The sequence below is a fragment of the Nannobrachium achirus genome (assembly GCF_963921795.1).
Source record: "Nannobrachium achirus genome assembly, chromosome: 20".
NCBI classification, from domain to species: domain Eukaryota; kingdom Metazoa; phylum Chordata; class Actinopteri; order Myctophiformes; family Myctophidae; genus Nannobrachium; species Nannobrachium achirus.
Genome location: NC_137827.1, coordinates 44,742,053 through 44,757,034, shown reverse-complemented (window position 1 = coordinate 44,757,034; position 14,982 = coordinate 44,742,053). Strand labels below are relative to the sequence as shown.

The window sequence follows — 14,982 nt, the reverse complement described above, 5'->3', positions numbered from 1 at the left end:
GTTTTAATAAATATTGAACCTTATGAAAAGTAATACATGTTTATGACTATATAATATAACTAACTATGTAATAGCCTACAACAACTACAAACGAGACGCATTTTGAGCTTTTAGATCAGCTGTTTCTTTGGCAAAGGAAAGGAACAAATGTTTTTAATAATTTTAATAAATGAATAAACTTTTTTGGGACGTTCAAGGAAAATATGGCTCTATCTTCGGTGCACGCCTGTACCATATTTTGAACATAAAGGGGGAGAACCGCCCCCGACAGTACCATATTGCCAGAGACGATGTGGCTGCTGAGGTGTAGGGGCATGACAGCCAGATCTCCTCCAGTCACTACAGAGCAATCCAATAGTGTGAACATTGTCTTGTCATGTGTAGGTGTTAACACCATGTTCTGATCCCCCCCCCCACACACACACACACACACACACACATCCCATAATAATATACCATGGAATATAATCCCCAGGAGGTCGCCATGACAACCATATGTAAGGGGGGGAGGGGGGGGGGGGGGGTTGGTCGTTGGAGCAAGCTGAAGGATTAGAACTGACACCTCTTACCTGGGGAGATGGTGTGTGTGTGTGTGTGTGTGTGTGTGTGTGTGTGTGTGTGTGTGTGTGTGTGTGTGTGTGTGTGTGTGTGTGTGTGTGTGTGTGTGTGTGTGTGTGCGCGTGCGTGCGTGCGTGCGTGCGTGCGTGCGTGCGTGCTTGCTTGCTTGCTTGCTTGCTTGCTTGCGTGCGTGCTAATCTATGTGCACACATCTACAGATGTGCGGTTTCAAGTCTTCAGGCTTTACTGCTCTTTTCCCGAAAATGTCCTGGAAATACATTCTTTCCACAGGTTTCTTTCGTTGTTTTTTTATAGAGAATGGAGCGTATTTTTGCAAAAACACGCAAATAGCAAGAAAACACTCCATTCACATTGAAAAGCAGAATCCACGTAGATTTAAAGTTCAAAGTCAGAGAAGGTCAAAACATAGCTGATTTACAAGCTCAATGTTCTGGCAATCCACTGGAAATCTACTGTCTTGCCAATGGCAGGACGTGTGTTTTTAAATGGCACATCTGTTAGCCTATGTGAGCCACGGACGGATTGACCCCCACGGCGACCATATTTTAGGGGCTCCCGCCGCTTGCTACCCACAACGGGCGGTCACACGGTGGCCACGGCACGCAAAACAAACACGCTGCTCGGGTTTTAAGGCGTGTGTGGGTCAAGGAAGCATCTGCAGACATTTTACCATACATGGATTTACACTCTGTAACCTAAAGCAGGGGTTTTCAAAGTGGGTGACAAGGCACCCTGGGGTGCCGCGACGGCAGTCCAGGGGTGCCGCGACATATAATTTGATAATATTTTAAATGCATTTGGACATTTAAAAATATATTTAGTGTCATTTTAAACTTGAAGTACAAAGTTATTTTCAGTCAGTTCTAACCAAAATGGCCATTATCTCGCTTTCCTTGCAACATAATCGCTAAAATATGCTATAAATATAAGGTGCTGGGAGTGAAAATTAGGAATATAATAATGTAGGGGTGCCTCGGATGAAAAAAGAAAAATGTATAGGGTTGCCCCCGAGCCAAAAAAGTTTGGGAACCCCTGACCTAAAGTACAGTATGGGGATGTTAAGTATGACATCATTTTGTAGGCAGAGGAGAATTTCTGCCCCCAGTTTCCGTGAATCTTTTCACTATTTTTACTATTTACACATTTTTCTTCTCTTTGTTGTTGAAAGGAAAGTGTTAGAATTATACTTTAGTCGTTATTTTTTAGTCGTTGTTTTTTGAAATAGCGAGGGACAGAAAATGCTCTGGGGGCAGATTCTCCTCTGCCTACAAAATGATGTCACGGCTTAAAAGCCCCATATGTGCATGTATTTGCAAGTCAAACCCGGACCCTGAGAGCCAAGGGTCCCTGGGGGGCCCAATGGCTAATCCATCCTTGATGTGCGCTCCTTTCCAACATAGGACAGTGGCTCTCACACGTTTTCATGTCATGGATAGAACTAGAATATTTTTGTAGTTAAATCACTTCAACTCTACTGTGTGCTCTTTCCACACGCTGGAGCGGAAACATTTTAAACTGTGTTAACCACTTAAACTGCCCATGTGGTTGAATGACCGCCCCCTCAGGAAGCTGTATTCGCGTTTCTGTTATTGGGAGTGGAACTCCCTCAAGCCAAGGACGCCCGTTGTGAGCTTGTAGATCAGGTGTTCTCAAACAGCCGGAGTAGATAGGGTGAGGTGGGAGGTGAATGGGTGAGGAGTGAGTATATGTATGTATGTATGTATGTATGTTATGTATGTATGTAGGCTATGTAAAACCACACGCACACATGTTAGTGTGTATCCATTCATCTGCTTGTCTCTCCCACTGGCAGGCTAACACACATCGCTTAATTACCGTGGAGGGAGGTGTGTGTGTGTGTGTGTGTGTGTGTGTGTGTGTGTGTGTGTGTGTGTGTGTGTGTGTGTGTGTGTGTGTGTGTGTGTGTGTGTGTGTGTGTGTGTGTGTGTGTGTGTGTGTGTGTGTGTGTGTGTGATTTCCATGTGTGCATTTCATGGTACACATGGGAGAGGAGGGGAGAGGAGAGGAGAGGAGAGGAGAGGAGAGGAGAGGGAGGGGAGGGGAATAGCGGGGGAAAGAGCCATGTTCCTGCTAAATTGGCCTCATTAATCTCCCACTTAATTGATTGTGAAAAGTTTGAGGATGACATTTTAAGAAAGCCTGGTGTGCCTAGCGTGCGTGTGTGTGTGTGTGTGTGTGTGTGTGTGTGTGTGTGTGTGTGTGTGTGTGTGTGTGTGTGTGTGTGTGTGTGTGTGTGTGCGTGCGCGTGTGCACGTGCACGTGCACGTGCAGGCGTGTGTGTGATTGATTTGGCTGCAGCGCGGTGCTAATGAATGGCAGACAGACAGACAGGCCGGGGTTGTTGCGAGCAGAGAGATTAGAGGAGAGAAGATGATAATTACATGATGGAGAGGAGACGGACGAGGGACATAGAGAGAGAGTGGGGGGGGGGAGACATGGGTGAGAGAGGGAGAGAGGGAACAATGTGGAGAAGAGAGAAAGAAGGGAGAGAGTGGGAGAGGGGATGGGGAGAGACAGGGCGGAGGTAGAGAGAGAGTCACACAGGAAATGAAGATGGGATAGAGAGAGAGAGAGAGAGAGAGAGAGAGAGAGAGAGAGAGAGAGAGAGAGAGAGAGAGAGAGAGAGAGAGAGAGAGAGAGAGAGAGAGAGAGAGATGGGGCGGGGGGGAAGGGGGAAGGGGGAAGTGATTGGTGGGACAGTGATTGGTGGAAAAAAAAAGACAGAATTCTCTCATATTTTAGGTCACTAGAGCAGTGGTTCTCAAAGTGACCCCCAGGGGTCCTTGGAGAGGTTCCAGGGGGTCCCCAGCAAAATGTGTTAGCCTGTCTCTTCAAAAATAGATCTGTGAGATCGGATATTTTTGAAGATTTTGTTGAAAAATCCTGAAAGTGCTAGGGTTCAAGTGGCCCCCCCTGTAGCAACTCCGAGGACCCCCTAGGGATCTCGGACCCCCCATTGAAGACCCTTGTTGTATGGAAATGACCATATGAAGGAAACACATTTCATCCACTTTTTGTGCGGTGGTAAACCGCTCCATAGAGTGGCTGTGCGTGTGTCTGTAGCCACTTTTCCTCAGCGTTTTGCCATAGCAATTTGTTTTCCTCAGCGTTTTGCCATAGCAATATGTGTGTGTGTGTGTGTGTGTGTGTGTGTAGCCATATTACAACACCAATTACATCCTAGACCTATATCCTAGTCTTTTTCCTCAGCGTTTTGCCATAGTAATGTGTGTGTGTGTAGCCTGTATTACATCACCAATTACCAATTGAATATGTTATGCAAGCACGACCACCGCTCACTTCACATTGGGTGTGATTTTTACTTCTGTAAACATGTGATTTGACAATAGAGCTGATTCTATTTGTCTGTCAATTCAAACATATTTTTCCTTTGTTCTGTATTCACCAGCAGTTGTGGGTTTGGTGCCTTGCTCCAGGATGGGGTAGGGGTGAGTTCACTCCCCCACTGTTCCCTGCCGGTCCAGGGAATCGAACCTTTCGGCAAAACTTCACATGTCCTGCCATTGGCAAGACAGTAGATTTTCAGGGGATTTGCAGAACATTGAGCTTGTAGATCAGCTATTTTTTTTTGCTATTTTTATGACCATCTCTGACTCTGAAGTTTAAATTGACCTATGGAGGTGGATTCTGCTTTTCAATGGGAATGGGAGTGGCTTCTTGCCATTTGCTAGTTTCTGCAAAAATACACTCCATTCTCCTTGCATTTGCAGGAAATGTGCAGGGAAAGAGCAACTGAAGAGTTGAAACAGCACATCTGTAGGGCACCGCTGTGTGGAAAACAGTGCCATAGGCTGATGTGAAAGACTGGGAACTATTCCTGGTGCTCCACTGGGGCGGACATTTCTAGTGTTTTTGAGCGGTGGTCACAACGCTCCTATACGTGGCCGTGTGTGTGGGTCTGTCTGTTTGTCTGTTTGTCTGTCTGTCTGTCTGTCTGTCTGTCTGTCTGTCTGTCTGTCTGTCTGTCTGTCTGTCTCCGGGTATGTAGCCTGCAGTAACCTTTTCTGACCACACATGTTAAGGGAGGGGCGCTGTTGTTCAGGATAGGCCAGGCATAGGCCAGGCACACTCACACACAAACACACACAGGGGGCACACACACACACACACACACACACACACACACACACACACACACACACACACACACACACACACACACACACACACACACACACACACCACCGCTCAGTTCACACGAGTGTGATTTTTTTTAGTCATGGCTGCCAGTTCCCACCTGATGTTGTGTGGGAGTCCTGACTGCTCCAGGCCACACTGAATCACAGCTAGCTTGCATAACGACTTCAGTCTGGGATTTAAATCTAAGATGGACATCTCATTGGCTGTGTCGCCTCCTCCAAGGATGATGACACGATCTCCCACCATGCAACAGGACGACTTGTGCATGCTTAAAGAGGGGCATGCTTTCCCCTTGGGCACAATCCTCTTCCAGGAGAAAGTCTCTGGATTGAATTTCCAGAGCTCATTTGAGTTAGTGCGATCAAAGCCACCAAGCAGATACAGCTCTCCATTGTGGGCAAAGGCTGAATGACTCCATTGTTGACCCCAGTGTCTTTCTGGAAGAAGTTGTGCTGCAAAAGGTGTGTTCAGCCAGCTGTTGGTCTCTGTGTCAAATACTCTGATGATGTTGCTGAATTCAGCCTGGCCTCTCCAGCCCCCAAATACAAACATCTTTGTCCCGATGATGGTGGCAGAGTGATATGATGAAGCAGGAGGCTGAGTGCCTCTGGTGTTAATTAAAGACCAGACCATTGTGCTGGTGTCCAGCTTGTAGATGTCATTAGTGTATGCACCCTTTGTCCTTCCTCCATGGACATATATGACCTTCCCCAAGACACAGGATGAGTGGCCCCACTTAGACTCCGGAAGGGTCCCATAAACGCTGAGCTTGATCCATCTGTGGGTTTTGACATTAAACATACAAAGCTGTTTGCCGTACCTTGTGTAATCCTTGTGGCCTCCAAAGAAGTACACAATATCTTCAATAAGCACAGCTGTGTGGCCATAGGGACTACTGGGAACCTCAGGGGGATGTGTTCCTCTTGTAGTCGTCACCGGGGCAAACTTCTTCCATCTCAAAGACACTGTGTTGAAGACGTACACATGAAGCTGATGAGGGTCATTATGTTCCCTTCCAAAGTGGTACAGCTTGAGTCCTACGGTGACAGCAGTGTTGGCATCTGTCCTTGGCTTTCTCAGATGTGCCGTCCAGTGCAGCATTTCTAACAGTCTCACCAAATTACTTAATCAGGGTTCTGTGATAAAATGCAAATGGCGAGGCTAAAAGCCTCATTATAAAGTACAGGGCTGTGATGTCATTGCATTATTACCTATTATGTAGAACTAGAAGCTGGGCCGCCCTTTGGGCGGCCCAGCGTCTAGTCGGCGACCTGGCCAACTCGGGAACGATGTAAATAGGGAATGAATGCCCCGCCCTTTAATGCAAACCCCATTATACCTGTTGTCATAGGACCCGTTTTGACCATCTGTTTGCCTGTGTCCATTTATGCCCATATATGGAGATATCTGTATCTGTCTGTCTGTCGGCGTCCATTTTATGTCCATATATGGAGATCACTGCAGATATAGTTCTGGGTCCATTTTATGCCCATATATGCCCATATATGGAGATATCTGTCTATTTGCGTCCATTTTATGCCCATATATGGAGATCTCTGTATCTGTCTGTCTGTGTCCCTTTATGCCCGTATATGGAGATCTTTGTGATTCTGCGTCCATTTTATGCCCATATATGCCATATATGGAGATATCTGTTTATCTGCGTCCATTTTATGCCCATATATGAGATCTCTGTCGCTTTTTGTTTGTTTCTTCTTTAAGCAGAATACGCAGCCTGCTTAAATCTGCATCATTCAAGTCATCCTCCCAGTCCCACGCTTTGTTGCTTGTCTTATGTTTGTCTTTTTCTCTTTTATTTTCTTTTTCTTTTTTGGAGCGGACCCCATGAATGCCCCACCCTTTAATGCAAACCCCAATATACCTGTTGTCATAGGACCCGTTTTGACCATCTGTTTGCCTTTGTCCCCTTATGCCCATATATGGAGATCTCTGCACACACAGTACCGGTTGCTGAAAACTCTGATGTCAGACATCAGCTCCGCATACAGGCATTCCATACATACATACATACACATTCACAGAGATTTTTTGTTGACTCATGTGGCGTACGTGATGTCAGAGCCTTTTATGAAGTGATGTCACAATGAGTCAGCGCTTGCGCCGATTTCCTCCGGAACAGCCTGATGTCAACAATCAGCTCCGCATAAGGATATTCCGAACGTTTCCTCCGGAACAGCCTGATGTCAACAATCAGCTCCGCATAAGGATATTCCGAACGTTTCGCGCCGGTTTCGGAAAACCGCGCGTCGGGTCGGGTCGAGGCCTGGCACTGCACTCCGCGCCGCGGCGGGGAACGCGCGTGCCGAATCTGAAGCCGGTGGGACGAACGGTTCTCGAGATATGCGGATTACATACAGACAGACAGACAGACAGACAGACAGAGATTTGTCGCATTTATAGATAGATAAACAGTGACGTCAGCTACTTAAGTTTGACATTTTGCTAATTAGGGTGGTTGCCAGGGGTAAACACATTCCAGTTCCAGACCAGCTTTATCATCATTATTATTATTACTAGAAGCTGGGCCGCCCTTCGGGCGGCCCAGCGTCTAGTCGGCGACCTGGCCAACTCGGAACAATGTAAATAGGGAATGAATGCCCCGCCCTTTAATGCAAACCCCATTATACCTGTTTTCATAGGACCCGTTTTGACCATCTGTCTGCCTGTGTCCATTTATGCCCATATATGGAGATATCTGTATCTATCTGTCTGTCTGTCTGTCTGTCTGTCTGTCTGTCTGTCGGCGTCCATTTTATGTCCATATATGGAGATCACTGCAGTTATAGTTCTGGGTCCATTTTATGCCCATATATGGAGTATCTGTCTGTGCCTCCAACTGTGTTGCAGACACAGTGCCGGTTCCCCCTTTAATGCAAACCTCATTATACCTGTTGTCATAGGACCCGTTTTGAACATCTGTTTGCCTGTGTCCATTTATGCCCATCGGCGACCTGGCCAACTCGGAACAATGTAAATAGGGAATGAATGCCCCGCCCTTTAATGAGAACCCCATTATACCTGTTTTCATAGGACCCGTTTTGACCATCTGTCTGCCTGTGTCCATTTATGCCCATATATGGAGATATCTGTATCTGTCTGTCTGTCTGTCTGTCTGTCTGTCGGCGTCCATTTTATGTCCATATATGGAGATCACTGCAGTTATAGTTCTGGGTCCATTTTATGCCCATATATGGAGTATCTGTCTGTGCCTCCAACTGTGTTGCAGACACAGTGCCGGTTCCCCCTTTAATGCAAACCTCATTATACCTGTTACCTGTAGGACCCGTTTTGAACATCTGTTTGCCTGTGTCCATTTATGCCCATATATGCGTCCATTTTATGCCCATATATGGAGATCTTTGACCATCTGTTTGCCTCTGTCCATTTATGTCCATATATGGAGATATCTGTATCTGTCTGCAATCCATTTTATGCCCATATATGGGGGCATTCATTTTATGCCCATATATGGAGAACGCGCGTGCCCGTGGGACGAACGGTTCTCGAGATACGCGGATTACATACATACATACACACTCACAGAGATTTTTTGTTGACTCATGTGGCGTACGTGATGTCAGAGCCTTTTATGAAGTGATGTCACAATGAGTCAGAGCTTTCGCCGATTTCCTCCGGAACAGCCTGATGTCAACAATCAACCCCGCATAAGGAGATTCCGAACGTTTCGCGCCGGTTCGGGAAAACCGCGCGTCGGGTCGGGTCGAGACCCGGCACTGCACTCCGTGCCGCGGCGGGGAACGCGCGTGCCGAATCTGAAGCCGGTGGGACGAACGGTTCTCGAGATACGCGGATTACAGACACACACACAGACAGACAGACAGACAGACAGACAGACACGCAGAGACTTCTCGCATTTATAGATAGATTATTATTATTACCCGAATCTTGGCCGCCCAGCCAACTCGGGAACGATGTTAATAGGAAATGAATGCTCCGCCCTTTAATGGAAACCCCATTATACCTGTTGTCATAGGACCCGTTTTAACCATCTGTTTGCCTGTGTCCATTTATGCCCATATATGGAGATATCTGTGTCTGTCTGTCTGCGTCCATTCTATGCAGCCTGATGTCAACAATTAGCTCTGCATACTGAGATTCCTAACCTTCGTGCCGGTTCTGGAGAACCGCGTATCGGGTCGGGTCGAGGCCAGGCACTGCACTCCACACCGCGGCGGGGAATGCGTATGCCGAATCTGAAGCCTCTGGGACGAACGGTTCTCGAGATACGCGCATTACATACATACATACATACATACACAGAGACTTCTCGCATTTATTGTAAGATATGGAAAACCTTGGATAATTTTGTATTTTTAACATAAATCTTCCCTTTCTGGGGGTCCCTGAAACATAACATTTTCAGATGGGGGGTCCACATTCAAATGCATCAATTTGGGGGTTCTTGACGTGAATGAGTGAGAGCCACTGCACTGGAAAGATTCAGTATGTCAGTAGTGCAGGGGTCTCCAACGTTTTTAGGCCAAGGACCCCTTAGTTGACAGAGAGATGAAGCATGGACCCCCACAACCTGTTCATAGATTCCATACAGTTTCATTGTTTTACTCGTCAGTGTATTTTGGATTCATGTCAATCTGAGGACCCCCTAGGGGTCCTCGACCCCCTGTTGAAGACCCCTGCAGTAGTGTTTGTACCTCCAGGAGTTTTGCTCGTTAAGACTAGTAGGCATACCCTAATCCTCAGCCAACGTCTCCTCTCAGAAACTATCGCTGATCTCACCGCTGCCTTGGGCTGAACGCGGAAACAAAACGAAATAAAACACACGTCACGCACATCGAATGTCTGCCACTGACAGGACAACATAATAACAGTCACAATATCTCGGGGGTGCGAGAGAGAACGATCTGAGAGACTCGTCTCAAGTTCTACATGTAGTCATTTTGCAAACACAGGAGACAGCTGAGGGACAGCTTTGACACTGCTCTCCTTCGCAACGCTCGCCACGGGGACTCTCTTGGCTGCGGTGACTCGTTCGCCGGTCCCTCTCGTTTGCTCAAGTCCTGCACTCCAGTGTGGCGGGGCTATCGGGGCGTTGTAAAATGATATCCCGTTTTGTAAAATCACATCCCGTGTTGTTGTTAAAATGACATCCTGTTTTGTAAAATGATGTCCCGTTTTGTAAAATGATGTCCCGTGCTGTAAAATGACGTCTGTGTTGTAAAATGACATCCTGTTTTGTATAATGACGCCTTGTCACGTCAAAAATGTGGTCACATGTCGTTCCATGCCGTCACTATAGTACAACCTCAGACATGTTGCATTATGTACTTGATGCCTACCCTGGCCTGTACAACCTTTGTTTGGATGTCGGACAGTGCATGGTTTGGGCTTTAGTCTCTTGATGAGCACCAGTACCTACCTCTGTGTGTGTATGTGTGTGCGCACGCTTGCGAGCATGTCTGAGCTTGTGCGTGTGTGCGTGTGCGTGTGTGTGTGTGTGTGTGTGTGTGTGTGCGTTAGTGACCTCTGACTCCTCTGGCCGTGCTGACCTTCGGCTAGGTGGTTGGGTTCAGACTAGAGGCGCTGACGGTGTTCTCAGCGTGTTAACACCACCTCGGAGGAACTCCAAGATGAACTTCTGCAACTCTCTCTGTCTGGACTCCTCTGTTTGGTTGAAACTATGAGCTCTAACTAGCAGAGTTCAACCCAGAACCTGTACCCGCTGAGATCACCTGTCAGAATCCGGAGAAGTGGTACGGGAAAAAAATTACTTAAAAAGTATAAGCGATACCACACTATAGAAATACTCTTGTAAAAGGTCTGTACTCAATATTTTACTCGAGTGAAGGTACAAAAGCTATTGGAATCAAGGTGTACTTAAAGAACCAAAGTAAAAGTACTAATAACTTTCAAAAGTTGACAAACATTTTCGAAAATAGCAGATCTACAAGATAACACAACGTGTCGCAGTATGACTAGTAGCGATGTTGATCGGCTATTTCCAAATAGCCGATCTTATGCCTTATTTTTAATAAGGCATAATCTAAAACTTCATAGTAACGCAGAGATGTAAAAGAAAAAGAAAAAAGAGATGTAGTGTATAAAGTATTGAAGTAGTAAGGTAAAAGTACCTCAAAATAGTATTCAAGTACAGAGTGCATGTACTGTAATTAGGTACTTTCCACAAGTGGCAAACAGTGATGAGGACATTATGCTGTTGACAAATGCATGATTGTTGTAGGTATAGCAGCACGCCACTGATATCAGTACAGCACACCTACAGTTAAAACATCATAATACTAATAATAACATTTGACCAATGATGAAATCTTACAACATCGTACCAGATTAAATCACACTAGTTATACGTTTGCACCAGTGATAACATTTCTACAAAATGGCCTGATCTATTGGACAGTTGTCTCCTGTGTCTCTCTCTTATTGTCTTTGTTTTTTATCTCTCTATCTGTATGTTTTTACGGCTCCCTTTCCTTCTACTTGACACTGTGCTCTCTCTCTCTCTCTCTCTCTCTCTCTCTCTCTCTCTCTCTGTGTTATTGTCACAGAGAGTATCATATTTTCCCATTTGTGTTCAGGCATGTAGAAGGATAGCCGCAGTGGCCTGACCTTCACTGTCCACACAGGACCCCAAGGACCCCTTAGGGACCCTGTCTGCCTGTCCCCCCCCACACACACACACACACACACACACACACACACACACACACACACACACACACACACACACACACACACACACACACACACACACACACACACACACACACACACAGAGAGAGAGTCGTTTTTGTATAGGAGAGATTTCCCTCGTCCTTGTTGTGTTGTCTGAGTGAGTCACCCTGCAATCCTCCCTGTAGAGTGGATAAATGTCTCATCTCCTCTCCTCCTCTCCTCTCCTCTCCTCTCCTCTCCTCTCCTCTCCTCTCCTCTCCTCTCCTCCAGTGTGTCCCTGCGCTCCATCAGTCTGTGTGTTCACTCCCTCATCTCTCTATCTCTCCATCTCATTGTCCTCTCCTCTCTGCTATCCCCTCTGATCTCTCTCTCTCTCTCTCTCTCTCTCTCTCTCTCTCTCTCTCTCTCTCTCTCTCTCTCTCAATCTTGTTTTTATCCTCCCCTCTGTGTTTCCAGTGTGGTTATCATGTTGTGATATGTTTTATGTTTGATCTAGTCATGTCGGGCTGCCCACAGAATGCGTGTATAAATTGGTGGCTTTGTTCAGTTTGTTCAGAATCCTATATTTAGATTGGCTAACGTCAATGTGTCGTCAGTCATATGGTACAAACGAATCAGTCAGCTCCACATACCCATATATGGGCGTGCCATATATGGGCATATACTGTACTGATGGCATCAGGTATATAGTGCAGTGGTGGCTGAGTGGTTAGTGTCCACACCTAGGACTCCGGAGGCTCCAGAGGTCGCAGGTACGATTCCCCACTCCAGCTACCACTGCTCCCCTTCCCCCTTGTGCTCCTTGTGGGCATCACTGGGTTGAGTTCAGCTGGGTTAAAGCTGATAAAAAAAAAGCAGCTGGGTTGGGCTGCGATATCTGAATTTCCCCCGCGGGAGGAGTAGGTATTCATTATCATTATATCCATATATGGGCATAGAAGGGACAAGGACAGATGGGTATGACAAGTACTCTGCCAAAGCCCCTGACACTCTGACTATTGTTGGGATCGATGCTGCGATGTAGGAGTGAGTGTCAGAATATTCTGGGGTTAGGGGGGTAAAGTGGTTACATGTCTGAAAGAAAAAAACAAGTAAAAACATCCACCAAACAAACAAACAAAAAAAACAAGCATGCGCCAAACACTGATAAAAAAAATCTACTTGTTTATATTAACCACTTGAATCATAGTGTCCATATAGTGTTCATATAGAACTCTAGTTAAAAATAGCAGATCTACAAGCTCTACGAGTAGATCAGCTATATTCGGCAAAGATTTTTGGTGTAAAGGGGAAACAAGAGCAGACTAAGTATAGAGTAAAAGGTCAAGTTTATTAGGTAATGACGGTTCAAGTGGTTAAACATCTGAAAACACACATTGACATGAATCCAAAATACACTGATGATTGTGCCATCAAACGATTTCACTACATGGAATCTATGAAAAAAGTTGTGGGGGTCCCTGCTTCATCTCTCACTCAACCAAGGGGTCCTTGGCCTGAAAACGTTGAAGACCCCTGATTTAGTTGGAGAAAAGTTACTCTGTACGCCTTTCATAGTGCACCATCTCAGCAGAGAGAGCCCTAGCTTCCATGTCCTCACCTGCAACCTTGCAGGGACGCCCGCCTTTATGACGACCATGATGAACACTTGGCTGGGGGACAGCTCCACACATCAAAATGATTAACGCGCGCCGCGACAGAGCAGTCACTCAGCGAAGGGCAAACTTTAGATAAAGCAGCGTCTAAACTTACCCCGAGATCAGCGTTATGAAAATAACACTCTGGAAAAAGTTTTTGCGCGGAGTTGTTACACTCGCTGACGGACCTTTAAGCCATTTAGGCCCAGAATTATTCAATGCTTTTAACTATTGAAAAATAGCAGATATACAAGCTCACTGCAGCGCTGCGAGCTTGTAGATCTGTTATTTTGGATAAGTCGTGAAAAGTCGTGTGCAAATCTTTGAATGTATGTATTTTTAAATCGAACATTTGTAACTCAAATTTTGCTTCTGGGGGGTCCCTGGAACTAAATATTTCTAGAGGGATCCGTGGCCAAATACATATCATTTTGGGGGTCCTTGACATGAAAAAGTTTGAGCACCACTGACATAGAAACATAGGTTTAAAAAAATAAAAACTCAGAAGGATTTTGAAGACACTTATAGAATCGGGTCAAAAATATTCAAAGACTTGCACAAGTTTTCACAAGTTTTCAAATCTACAAGCACGCAGCTGTGACTGTGAGCTTGTAGATCTGCAATTTTTGAATAGTTAAAGCATAAAATAATGCGTAGTAATGCGTTGCCGATCTAAACGGATTAAAATAAACAGCGTTATAAGGCTTCAATGGAGCCTTTCAAAGTTTCCGTTAGAGGTCTTTAGTGTTGCAGAGCAGACGGACGCTCTGTTGAGACCATGTGTTGTTTGAAGATCAATGCACGGACCCACAGACAGCCAGACAGACAGACGCTAATTGCACACAGAAGCTGTTTGTCTAATGGAAGATGCAACACACAAGCGTGTGTGTGTGCGCGCGTGTGCGTGTGCGTGCGCGCGTGCGTGCGTGCGTGTGTGTGTGTGCGTGTGTGTGTGTGTGTAGGTGAGGCTAATGAGTGAACAGTCAGATTGACGGAGGTTGAGAGAGAGGATGAGAAGAGAGATGGAAGGAGTTTGTCTTTTATCGGTCTTTCGTGCGCACACTTTACTGTGTGTCAGGTTGTGTCTGCCTCTAAGAGTGTGTGTGTGTGTGTGTGTGTGTGTGTGTGTGTGTGTGTGTGTGTGTGTGTGTGTGTGTGTGTGTGTGTGTGTGTGTGTGTGTGTGTGTGTGTGTGTGTGTGTGTGTGTGTGTGTGTGTGTGTGTGTGTGTGTGCGTGCGTGCGTGCGTTGTTTTGCAGTGGTTCTCAAAATTCATATCTTAAAGTATTTTGTGCCATGGACCCCCACAAGATTTATGTTGTTAAAATGTTACAATAATATTTGAAATATATATATTTTATAGTGATTGGATAAGGTTAAAGACATGGTGACCCCTCAAGGGGCCCAAGGCTATGGAAAAGCTCATGTAAAATGTCATTCATTCAATGGTTTAAAGATGAACTCTGTTTTGGGGCAGCTATAGGCACACTGGCGTGATGTGCATAGTGCACAAACAGAACTGCGTTTGCAATAATGCAGGATTTTCCTGGACTCTGCTTGGTATTTTGGTGACTCAACGTGCACTGATGTAAGAGGAGGGGCAGAGCAGAGGTCAACCAGAACCATGTTTTTCACTGTTTGCCTGCATGCTGGGACCGAAAACTGTTGTATATTATAATGTATATTATCATCTCTTTCTGTACCCTACCTAGTCTGAGCAGTGAGCACTTCACACAAATCACTGAGCAAATCACACTTTTAGAGCATATCCGTGCTATAGACAAAGCTCAACAAGCCGCATGCACTCTGTTGGATTCAGATCCCTAGACTCTGTGGTGGTGAGACCTGTGCCACCCGAGTGCCCCTCTATAGACGTCTACGGGCGAAAAGAGA

At 45.9% G+C, this 14,982-nt stretch overlaps 1 protein-coding gene across 1 annotated transcript in view; it reads left to right on the top strand.

The window, feature by feature from the left end:
• The window catches only part of npas3 (neuronal PAS domain protein 3), a gene marked incomplete at both ends in the record, with an annotated part of 476,542 nt that overhangs the window by 269,257 nt on the left and 192,303 nt on the right, over positions 1-14,982 (top strand). The window lies entirely within an intron of this gene.